The sequence below is a fragment of the Macrobrachium nipponense genome, chromosome 49 (assembly GCF_015104395.2).
Source record: "Macrobrachium nipponense isolate FS-2020 chromosome 49, ASM1510439v2, whole genome shotgun sequence".
In the NCBI taxonomy this organism is placed as follows: Eukaryota; Metazoa; Arthropoda; class Malacostraca; order Decapoda; family Palaemonidae; genus Macrobrachium; species Macrobrachium nipponense.
In genome coordinates, this window is record NC_087224.1 from 2429415 (window position 1) to 2441691 (window position 12277).

The 12277-nt window shown below is 36.7% G+C and overlaps 1 long non-coding RNA gene across 1 annotated transcript in view; it reads right to left on the reverse strand.

Moving 5' to 3' along the window:
* The window catches only part of LOC135205211 (uncharacterized), a 539269-nt gene extending 530917 nt beyond the window's left edge, over nucleotides 1–8352 (reverse strand). The window contains exon 1 of the long non-coding RNA XR_010312495.1: nucleotides 7411–8352. This is a non-coding gene — a long non-coding RNA (uncharacterized LOC135205211). The remainder of the gene's footprint in view (nucleotides 1–7410) is intronic.
* Between the last annotated feature and the right edge of the window lie 3925 nt (nucleotides 8353–12277).

The following is a 12277-nucleotide window of genomic DNA, read 5'->3' on the forward strand; positions in this document are numbered from 1 at the left end:
AAATATATCTATATTTTATATATATTTCTATATATATATATATATATATATTATAATATATATATATATATAAAATGTATTTTTTATGATTGTTGTTTGTATAATATATATATATATATGTGTGTGTGTGTGTGTGTGTGTGTGTGTATAAAACATAGAACATTTATGTATATATACACATGTATATGCACAAATATAATAATATATTACATTATTTACACTTAAAATATTATAGTGAATAAAAAGGCGTACAGTACAACGTATGATGTGGGATTCCACTGTAATGGAAGCCTTATAAATTATAATAATAATAATAATAATAATAATAATAATAATAATAATAAAATAATAATAATAATAATTCTTTCTAAGCTTGTTCACTATGCATAGAATTCATCCTCTGAATAATAATAATAATAATAATAATAATAATAATAATAATAATAACTAATAATAATAATAACTCTCACTACACCGTCAAGATTCTTCGCATCTGTTGTTTTGATGTAAACAGTCGCCTTCGTGCTTTCAATAAGCAGCAGGAACGCTGAATAACTCCCTTTCTAATAAACCCCCTCCCCAACCCCACCAAAATCACCGGGGCTGCCCATTTCGAAATAATTACGAGGCGAGATTCTCAAAAAATTACGTCAGTAGCGAACAAGCGAGTTCCATTTTTCCTTCTCGCATAGAAAACGTGGTCGGGTTTCCCGGAAAGGGGATACTGAAGTGGAAAGAGGGAAGATAGATAGGCGTCCTCAGAGAACGCTATCAAAAAGAGAGAGAGAGAGGGGGGGGAGGGTGGCGGGGGGCTGGGGCGGTCGAAAGGGAGGAAGAGGCGATGAATGGATGATGATAGTTACAGATGATGATGATGATGGGGAAGGTGAAAAGATGGGCAACAAATGGGGAACATTGGATAGGTATGAATGAGAGGTAAATGCGAGTTTATATATTAGTTATATAAACGCGACGGGAAGTGGAAAATAAATTTGTACGACGTCTTAATGAAATGGAAATAAAGATAAATCACAGAATGCAGAGAAATAGAAAAAAAAATGTAAGTCCTAGAAGGCAGAGATAGCAATAATAATAATCAGAGAATACCGAGAAACAAGAAGAAAATTGAATCATCAAAAGCAGAAAGAATTCAATGTTATGGTTTTAAAATAATAAAGAATGCCAGCATCTAATACCTTTCAGAATATCCCTTCTCTTCTAGCGAAGATAAGAGGGAGAAATTACAAATCAATACACATTTCAGACTCGTTCATTACTCATAACATCATAAAGAGTACATTCAATATGCACATGACCTTGAATCTCATAAACCTATTATTCAATCGATATCATCGAGATGGTGCTAAATAAATCCTACATGCTGGTCCTTGATAATTAGCCAATCTGTTCAGATTAATTTCATAAAACAGTACCATAAAGTTTTCCGGTTATCTCTTAAGACTCGTTAAGAACTATGGTGATTGACCATTCAAAACTCCACACCCCCTAAAATGGCAAATAGATAAATAAATAAAAAATAGATAAATAAATATATATACATACCCAACCTCCACTTAATAAGCTCACTTTACCCATCAAACTCCACGTACAAACAGCCACTTCATAGTCCATCCAATCACCCTCGTACCCCATAAGAAAAAGCCATTTACCAGCCTCATGCCCACTATAATACAAACCTCTCAAGTTCTCAACATGCCCAGCGGTGTATCAAGAGAGAGGGCATCTATAATACGACGCCTTGGGACCGTGGGAAATATGGTCCCAGGTAGAGAAGAGGCGTGATGTCATCTCAGGATATTACCTGTTAAGATCAGCTGCCCGCCTTACCTGGGCCCGTGGACCCATTTGTACTTCAATCAAAAGCCCCCACTCCTCCCCCCCCCCCCCCCCCCCCCCCCCACCCCCAAATGTACAGGCCATATCACCTGTCACTTCAACCACCTACGCGTACACCTGTTGGAGTTGCGTCCTTCTCGCCCCCAGTGTCACTCAGGTATACCGTTACCTGCGCCCCAGGTAGATTATTATTATTTTTATTTTCATTGTGAATTCACCTAAAGAAAGTAAATTGTCTTCGCTTAAAGAACAGTTAAATGACATGATGTGATGCTTACAATCAAGAGCTGATAAATTTACACAAGTTTGCGTTACTCAAAATGTTGTTGTGATTATTCCCGCTGGCACACACATACATACATACATACATACACACACACACACACACACACATATATATATATATAATATATATATATATATATATATATATACATACATACATACACACACATATATATATATATGTTTATATAATTATATACCTGTAACAGTTAAAAAGCCATCTCAACTTCTTTACTGTTAAGAGGGTATTGTGGCTATTACAATTGCATACTACGTATATATTTGGGAAAAAGTGGCCAGTAAAATAAATATAAAATAGATAGATAGATAAATAGACAGATAGATAGATAGTGTGTGTGTGTGTGTGTGTACCTAGCAAACGAAACGCTCTACCGTTCCCCTCATCAATAAAACTCCACCTTAATTAAAGCCATCATTTTCAAAAACGGAACTCTGGAGGAACAATCTTCGAGTTCCCAAAAGTCAGGGTAAAGAAAAATCAATCCCATCCTGTTTTAGCTTCTCTCCCAAACACTCGAGTAACCTCAAGCACTTTCTAGAACACTTGACCTCGGAAGTATATATATACTCCAGAATGTTAGAAGGACCTCTGCCTCCCTCAAACATTTCATTTAGTATCTACGTAACTTTTTTAAAGTATTTATTATTTCTTCCTTGACACGTATCCTGATGGAACAGAATGGAGTATATACATACAATTTAGGCCAAGCGCTGGGAACCATTGGCAGTTGGGCAATGAAACCATTTTATTTTTTTTTTTCATATGGAATTAGTTATACCTCTTTTCCACCAGAGGGAAATAATGACTAACTTGGCCTTCACTGAAATGGAAATAATGGGATCTTTCCACGTAGATGAAATATTATCTCGTAGGCTTTAATTAATTTCTTATTATACAGCTTCCCTGCTGTTTTTTACACCAATAAACACTAGTTAATCCTGTGAATATATTCATTTTCTAAAGATCAAGGTTAGATGAAGATGAAATATTATCTCGTAGGCTTTAATTAATTTCTTATATACAGCTTCCTTACTGTTTTTACACCAATAAACACTAGTTAATTCTGTATATACATATATTCATCTCCTGAAGGTGAAACCTTAAAAAACACATCTTTCACCCCGTTATTTTGCCCAAAGAAACAACTGAAATCTCCCTAAACACTAACAGACGTTTCTCTCTTAATTTGCTACACCCGAAACCCAGCATCAAGTTCGCCCCCCCAACCCCCCACCCCCCCACAACCTTTCCACTTCCTTGACTCAACTCCACTCAACTCCCATGAAGTTTTCGTAATCTCGCGTCCCATCGCTTCCAAATGCTTAAAACTCCTTTTTAAAAAAATAGAGAACCATTCTCTCTCTCTCTCTCTCCACGCTCATTTCCATACGAGGTCGCATTTCCCAGAGGTTGGGGGACACTTAACGTCTTCCGTGATGTCTTGGAAAAGTTTGAAATGGAAGGAGGAAATGTCAAGGCTCATCATATGCTATTGTGGGAGTTAAAGTCGAAAATGTTTTGTTCATAATTTATGCAGAAATCGATTTAAATATTCCTATGTATATTCATCTGTATAGAGATATTTATTCATCTATGAATTAACTAATGTTTTATCTTCAACACTGGGAATTAAACGCGGTACAAATGCTGATTTTAGTGTATTTTTCCTTTTTTTTTTACATAAATTATGAACCTTGAAATAAGTAGTCAATTCGAGTGTAAAAAGGCAGCAGAGGTTAAACTCTTTCAATATATATATATATATATATATATAATATATATATGTGTGTGTGTGTGTGTGTGTGTGTGTGTGTTCAAAGGAGAGAGAGAGAGAGGAGAGGAGAGAGAGGACGAGGAAGAGAAAGATCGAGAGACGAGAGAGAGAGAGAGAGACTAAAAATTTTGGACGAATTTTAGTTGATACACAGCTGAAATTACTGCCAATCTCACAAGGGCACCAAAATAATACAAATTATGATTATAATACTGACTATAATACCTGGCCAACGGCAGAAAAAATATGTCACCAACCAGATCTAACCCCTCAAAAAATTTAACAGAAAATTGAAAAATTACGAATAACGTTTTATCAGATGTATATTGTCGAAAGGCAGGAAAAAAAATCGTGCAACTTAATTGCATGCAATATATATATATATATATATATAATATATATATATATATATATATATATATATACCCAAGCAACAACAACAAAACATTTCCCTAGTTGTTCTTGTCACTGGAAAATAAGACACTAAAATAGGAAACGAAAGTAAAATTTATGCACAGGGATACTTTATCCTACAGGATTTCCACGAGTCCTTCACTCTCTCGCTCTCTTTTACCGCGGAAAATAAAGAAAAAAAAAAAGGAGAGTTTCAGAGCGGTTTTATAGCCGTAGGATACGACCCTTGATGATCCCGGCTTCTCTCTCTCTCTCTTTTAAGGCCCCATCCTTCCACCTCAACGCCCCTAAGGAACCCCCGAACGCCATTCAACGTTTACTACCAACGTTTAAAAACGTACTGGCAAGGATGACAAGGGGATATAGCTGTCAGGAGCTTTTCTTACAGGCAGGTCGTTAAATGTTCGTATGTATTTATCGTTGTTAGTTAAAAATGTTTACTCTCAGTTAATCATATCAAGCTATATCAATTATTTTAACGTTTTCATAAACGTATGTCTAGGTACGAAACGCCCGTCAAGGAAAGACCTTCTTTATCGGTCTAAAGTTTCTATGACATTTTTGCCTCAAATGATTCCACTCTTATAATGAGCAACGTAAATACTATTTGTCTTTTAACGTGCAACCCACTATGATGAGTTCATCCAAACCTGCTAAATAGTCATTCTTTTAATGTATAATATTCTCGTCAAACTTATATAATAGTAGCCTGTACATGACGCGCGCCATATAAATACCTCACAGCTATCTAAACCGATAAGTTAACTGCAGCCATTAACGGCACTAAACAGTCGTCTGCCTAATTATGGAGCTCGTAATGATCTCAACATGGTCCTGAATGTTCTCTCGGTTTTGGTGATGTTCAGAGATGGAGAAGGAATTTCTCTGGGTTTTGGTGATGTTCAGAGATGGAAAAGGAATTTTTCTTGGTTTTGGACATGTTCAGAGATGGAGAGGAATTTCTCTTGTTTTTTGGTGATGTTCAGAGAAGATGGGGAAGCCTGTGTTTAAATTAAGTGCTGTTACACGAGCAATGATCTCTGGAGTATTTCTGTTTTTCTTATATATATATATATATCTATATATATATATATAGATATATATATATATATATATATATATATATAAATTTATATAATAAACCGAAGGCTAGCATGTGGTACTACATAAACTAGGAATGCAGATGGCTTCAATTTTACAATCACTACAGGCTTCAGCTATTATTATTATTATTATTATTATTCACAGAAAACTCATCATCACACGATTCAATAACATGGGAAAGTAAATCTACAGTGGTGTATGCCTGTTTGATTTTGTTATTATATATATATAATCACACAGACATACTACTGTGGACTTACTTTCCCATTATTATTATTATTATTATTATTATTATTATCACTGCAGCATTTTAGCCGCATGAGAAACCCATTACTTGACAGTAAAGTTAAAAGTATCACAGCAAAATCAAATCCCTTTCACACAAGAATACCCTAATTTTAAACGAAGTTTACAAAGGTTCTTACCCCCCTTTTAACGCATCGCCCCCCCCCCAAAAAAAAAAAAAAAAAAAAAAAAAAAAAAAAAAGACAATTAGGACCTCTTTAACGGCTCCCCAGAGCGCCATTCTGGAAGTTTTATAGATTCCTCGCTAACTTTGTCATTTCTCACTTTATTTCAGACGTTTATATATAACCTTCCGAAGGGTGTTGAAATATGACCACTTCCGCAAGTCTGAGTACTGGGTAGGTGTGTGTGTATGTGTATGATATACATATATATACGTGTGTGTACCACAATCGTGTATTTACGACCTCAAATCCTCTCGCGTGTGAGGTAAACGTCTTAACCTCTAAACTAAAAGTTTGCAGGTTAAAAATAAATACGTAAATTCAAATCCGATATAAACATAGTCCTTGTCTTCAGCTACCAATTAGCGAATGAGATACACAACAACGAGGGAACACAAGTAACAATGAAATCATTACCAGGAATTGAGTTCCAGAGTTGTAAGTAACCTGCAAATTAACGTAAGTTGCAACTGGTATAAAGCTAAATCATTTTATGTATGGACGAAGCCATACACTAGACCCATTAGCTGTAAGGCAATCAGTTATTTTTATCTCTGGAGATGCTGTATGGACCCCGCCCCCCCCCCCCCCCCCCTTCCCCCCACCCAACCCAGCTTCCCAAGCCACCACCCCCCAAAAAAACCTTCTCGACAAACCCCCTAAATATATAGCACCTCGGAGGAGGTGGCGATACCAATATGACAACCCAAATTAACCGATATATATCATTACAATCATTCCATGAACCACCATTACAACATTCTATCAATATTTGCAATATATATCCAGTCATTTTCCCAACCTTTTTTTAACCGTTAAAATTTGAATAAATTCCAAATAATCTGGAAAGCAACTTGGCCAGTATAGGACTAGCTGTGAACTATCTTTTAATTAATTCCTTAATTCCGGTATTTGACGAACTAATCCTGGTTTCTTAATATACTATATAGCCGTACATGTTAGACTTAGTACTGTTGAAACCATTTATTGTAAAAATAGACTACCTATATATAAAACTTGATAAATATGGTCAAACAAGTTAATATCCTGTATGTATGTATTATGTAGACCTATAAGTGTATATATGTATATGTGTATGTATCATGTAGACCTTATAAGTGTCTATATGTATGTATGTGTGAATGTATGTATATAATATATATATATATATATCTATATATATATATATATATTATATATATATATATATAATATATATATATAATACATAAACGTCATTCAAACAGGTCCTAATTTTTAAATATTGACAATGGATACGAATTACGTTGAGAGAGAGCAGGAGAGGAGGAGATTGAGGTTCGAGAGAGAGATGAGAGAGAAGAACGAGAGAGAGAGAGAGAGAAGAGAATAAACGACGCCTTGTAAATATATCTTAAGGCTTATTTAATATATATAAACATATATACATAAAAAATATCCATAATTTCAATTATACACAAAAAATATCCACATGGAACACTTACCACCAATTCGCCATATAGGCCTACGTCCACTTCTCGTCCGTTTTCGAACTTTTAGCTGCTGTTGCCTTTGGTTAAGAAGCATTTTTTTTTTTTATGAGGACGAGAAGTAGATATTAAAGGTTATAAATAAAATTAAATTAACGTTCGTAAACCCCTTAACCTTAGAATTAATAGGCCTATACCTTAAAGTAGAGCAAAGGAATACTTTTAACTTTTTTTTTACGTATTTGAATCGTGGTTCTAAGCGTACCGTGACCGTTATTACTTTATTATGAACAAGGCTTCGTCATTTAACTTATTCGTTAACGGAAATGGAAGGTAATGTTGATAATATCAAATCGATATTAACCGCGATATTGATAATGGCAGACACTAGGCCTATAAAGTTCTGACCAGTTGCAAACATCACGGGATACCGGATTTGGTGACGCTGTGAACGAAGCGTCCTACGTGAATTAAAGTTAATTGGGAAGTAATCTATCAAAAGTACTTAATTTTAAGTGTTCCAAGTTCTAAATTGAAGGGATAAAGTCGTATGCAAGTTTTTAATAGTTCGACGTCGCCATTCAAGACAGTCTATCGAGTGGCTCACGAATGAAAGCTTATTTAACCGTTAAATCTGCCGAACGCTTCATTCTGCTCTTAAATTCGTTAACGATTAAAAGACATTTCGATTTATGATTGTCAACGAATGGGAGAACAGGTCCATGAAGGTCAATTTATTGGGCTAAGTCAGGGGTCAGCCGTGGCCGCCATATTGGCCAGTTACTTAGCAATAACGGCTAAACTTTATTTCCGATTATTTCACCGAGTAGATCAAATATTATCGAATAAAAATGATCATAGCAACTTCTCGCGACTATCGTCCTTTCGCAACGCGACGTAGAATTTTTAAATAACGCTAAAAAACAATTTTATCGCTTGAAAATGAGATTTAACCTGTCACTCACAATGGTCAAGGTATAACTGAACTGCTCATTTCAATTTTTTCTAATGAATTTATCATAGTCTTCAAGATTGATAATTGATGCCGGTTAGTTTTTTAATCATCGATTTTTTATTCAATAATTACGCAATTATCGACGCGTTTTTCCACATGATGATTATGTGGGTATATCAATCTTCTTATTCGCTTCGTTATTTTATAGTGGTCGCGAACATATTTAACGGTAAAGGCAGCTGGATAAATGGTCGTTATCAAGCGTTGGAGTGTCAGAGGCGGCCATATTACGATACTTTTCCCGCCAATTTTTGTAGGTGAATTTTATTGTCGTTTTCGTTCATTTATTCAATTATTCTTCATTGGCGGCTTATCCTCTCATTCATTTTTACTTAGTTATTTATTCTAGATGGTGCTTTGGTTTTTAATTATAAGGATTTGACATTTAATGCGTAAATATCTATATATGTGGTGTTCGGAACATGGCGATTGTTAGCCACTGAGGAAGACTTTACCTTCTTCCTTTTCCATTTGGCGACAGGTTGGCTCCCTTAGGAGGCCACCGCCATCAGTATACCTCATGAGGTGCACTGTGGGCACTAATTAACGTTCTCTGCAACCCCTTCCGTTCATTTAACCGTAGTACAACAGCGAGGTTTACCTCCAGTCACACTTTTCAATCCTCTTATAATATATACTCTCAATTTCCTTTCCAGCGCAGAATAACCTCAAAGGTCCCAATTCTTGGACCTTTGTCCTATGTTCTATAATATTCAATTCGTTTCATTCAGCTACTCTGCGGGAATTATTGGAATTATCACAATTTTATGACGATTTCTTGAGGTTTTAATGGGTGGGGGGAGTATTTAAAACGGTACTGTCATGGCGAAGTGTGCTATTCATGGCTGCTTTAACACAGGAAGGAACAACGTTTTAAAGCGAAAACGTTCGCCTTCACCGTTTCCCTAAAGGTCCCAAAAAGCGTAGGACGAAGTGGGCTAACATCTGCAGAGGATAAAACCATATGTATACAAAAAAAAGCGTTAAAAACAGAAGGAAATTGAAGGACGATGTCTTGCCGAACCAACTTACACCTCTGCATGAGGTACTTAAACACCTTGGATCTAATTTCGTTTATTGTACTTCTTACGTTTAAAATTGTGGATAGATATATTAACTATAGGCTTATACGAATACTCATGCAACTCAAGTGCATGAATATAGTCCTCCGATCGATTCCTAATGCAAGTAAACCATCTATGGTTAAGTGATAAGATTGAAATTAGGCCTAGACTTATATGGACAGTTATTTTCGAAAGAGAGAGAGAATGTGAATGAACTTTAATCTTATACGGATAATTCCAGCAATTAAAGATAACATACAGTAATGCAATACCTTACATTCGATTCGTGGTTCAGATCGATTAAAAATTGGAATTAGGCCTATGTTAGTTGAGGATAAATGCAACGAAAAATATATTCAACACGAAAGCGAAAGAGAATGTTATTGGAATTGTTTTAAGGTGCATGAAATAGCCAATTATTTGTTTGGTAAAGGGAAGGGTGAGACTATGAGAGAGAGAGAGAGAGGTTTTCTTGCATATAATTAATTAATTACAATAAAAATTAAACAAAAAAAAAAAACAGGAAAACGCCTAACAAAAACATCAGCTGGCAACTCGTCTAGGGGAAAAAACATAAGATAGTGTTACATCCCTCCTTCTAATTTTATCCCTAGATCTCTCCTTCTTTTCCCCCGTCCTAGGCTGGGGTCCTGAACCCCTTCCCCACCCATTTTCCCAACCTAGGCTGGTGGGGTCTCACCACCCCCCTCCACCCCCACAACATTTCTTTGCTGTTTGCAGGGGAAAAACCTAATCAGTTTCCCCCCCTAAAACCTCCAGGAGTAATCAAGGTTTGGGGGAAACTGTAGGGAATTTCTTCTTCTATTTGGGGGCAGTTACAATGCCTTCGATTGGGAGAGAAAGGTAGAGGGAGAGGAGAGAGAGAGAGAGAGAGAGAGAGAGAGAGAGAGAGAGAGAGAGAGAGAATCACCAAGACTAACCAGGAGAGACTAAGTCTAAAAAACTAGACAGATATTTGCCCAGTTTATCGTGGATTATTTCCTCTCATTTCTCTTACGTTTCATACCTCATTCTCTCGCATATCTATCATTCCTTCATTCCTTCCTTATCCGTTATTCCTTCCACCATTTTCTCTCTTTATTCCAGTCATCGGTTTCCTTCTCACCCTCTCTTTTATTAGTCCTATATTCCCCAATTCCTTCTTCGCCTTCTTTCATCGTCAGGGAAAACCCAATAAGTCAAGATGGCCGAAAAGAATGACCTGATAAATTCGCGAATTTTTTAAATATTTCTCGAAACCAGCTCCCCCAAGGGTTTAATTAAACGGTCCTCGGGCGCCGTAAATATTATGCCTAGACTCAAAACTCTCTGGGTGATTAGGACCTGGAGATATTGAGGAGATATTGAGGAGATATTGAGGAGTATTGTGGAGATATTGAGGAGATTCTATGAGCTAACCTTACGTATAGTCTAACGAATACCTCAAGAATGACTTTATAGGACTAATGGCGTCTTGTTTCGTTATGTATTTTTTTGGTTTTTACGAGTCTAGTTTTGCTAGAGAGAGGAGAGAGGGAGCGAGAGAGAGACAGAGACAGAGATAAACGTAGTTCAAACACCCTTTCATTTGACTACACAGTGAAAACTGCAGAGAGAAGATATACCAGTCATGGAGACTTCTTCCATTATACACCAGTGATTCTTGCCCTGCATGGGGTACTATTATACCACCGGGCACGAAACCTTAAACCTTTGGGTACGAGACATGATACCCAGCTCAATGTTGATGTATATTTAGTGTATATTCTCATATATTTGTATTCATATTAGATTTGGGCACGAGAAACTCTTCTGAGAAAGGGAAGGGGTACGGACGCTGGAAATCAACTCAAGGTGGCTACACCAACTCTGGTACACCGGTACACCTGTAAGACGTACCAGAAGGTACACTGTACCTCATGAAACAAGTGAGTCACGGGCCGGGGAAGTAATTTAATGACTGCTTCCAAGGCGTCCTTCGACAAGGCCTCCTGTAGATCCATTAAAACGAAACCTTAGGGGACTCAGCGGTTCAATTTTGGTCTAATTGGAACCAAGGTACGACTTCGTTTGGGACAACTTTGTAGGTCGTCAGGTCACGAGAAGGTCTTTGCCGTGATGGTGCTTGGGAAATGAGGTCACTATTTAGAAGTAATGAAGGTTTTAATGGATGTAAGTGACTTAGATTTTTAAGGTAGACAGAAGAGGTTAGCACGGATCTTAGTCGTGCACGATTAGGCCTATACGTCACTTATTTCGCGAATAACTCAAAAATTAAACTATAAATTAACTCTCTCCTTTAATCTAGTTAATACAACTAGATTATTTAAACGGAAAAAAGTAAATCTATCCTTATAATTATTAATTAACAATGTTAAAAGCTTAAACTACGATATAGGCCTAGCCTTTACCATGTTGGAGAAAATGTGAAACATCAACAAAAGTCATTCCAACCCTTTATCGTCAAAAACTTTCTCCTGCCTCTTCTTCTTCTCCCTCACCATCACCACCATTCAATGACCCCACGGCACTGCGACGCCAGCGCCTCGCGCGAATAAATCAATGGCGATCTTATAACCCAAGTTTCCCCGAATTTGGTGAAAAATACGCAAACCTTCCCAGACGTTCCCACGAAATCTCCCTACACTCTGGACCCTCTAATCGATTCTGGGGCAATTAAAAATTAAGTGGGCCCTATGCATAGTATATATATAGTCATATAGGACCACCCTAATCATAATGGGTAGCCCCTAATGGCCGCCCTATTGGGCGGAATGGGCGGAGTCTAAAGTGCTTTTAGAAC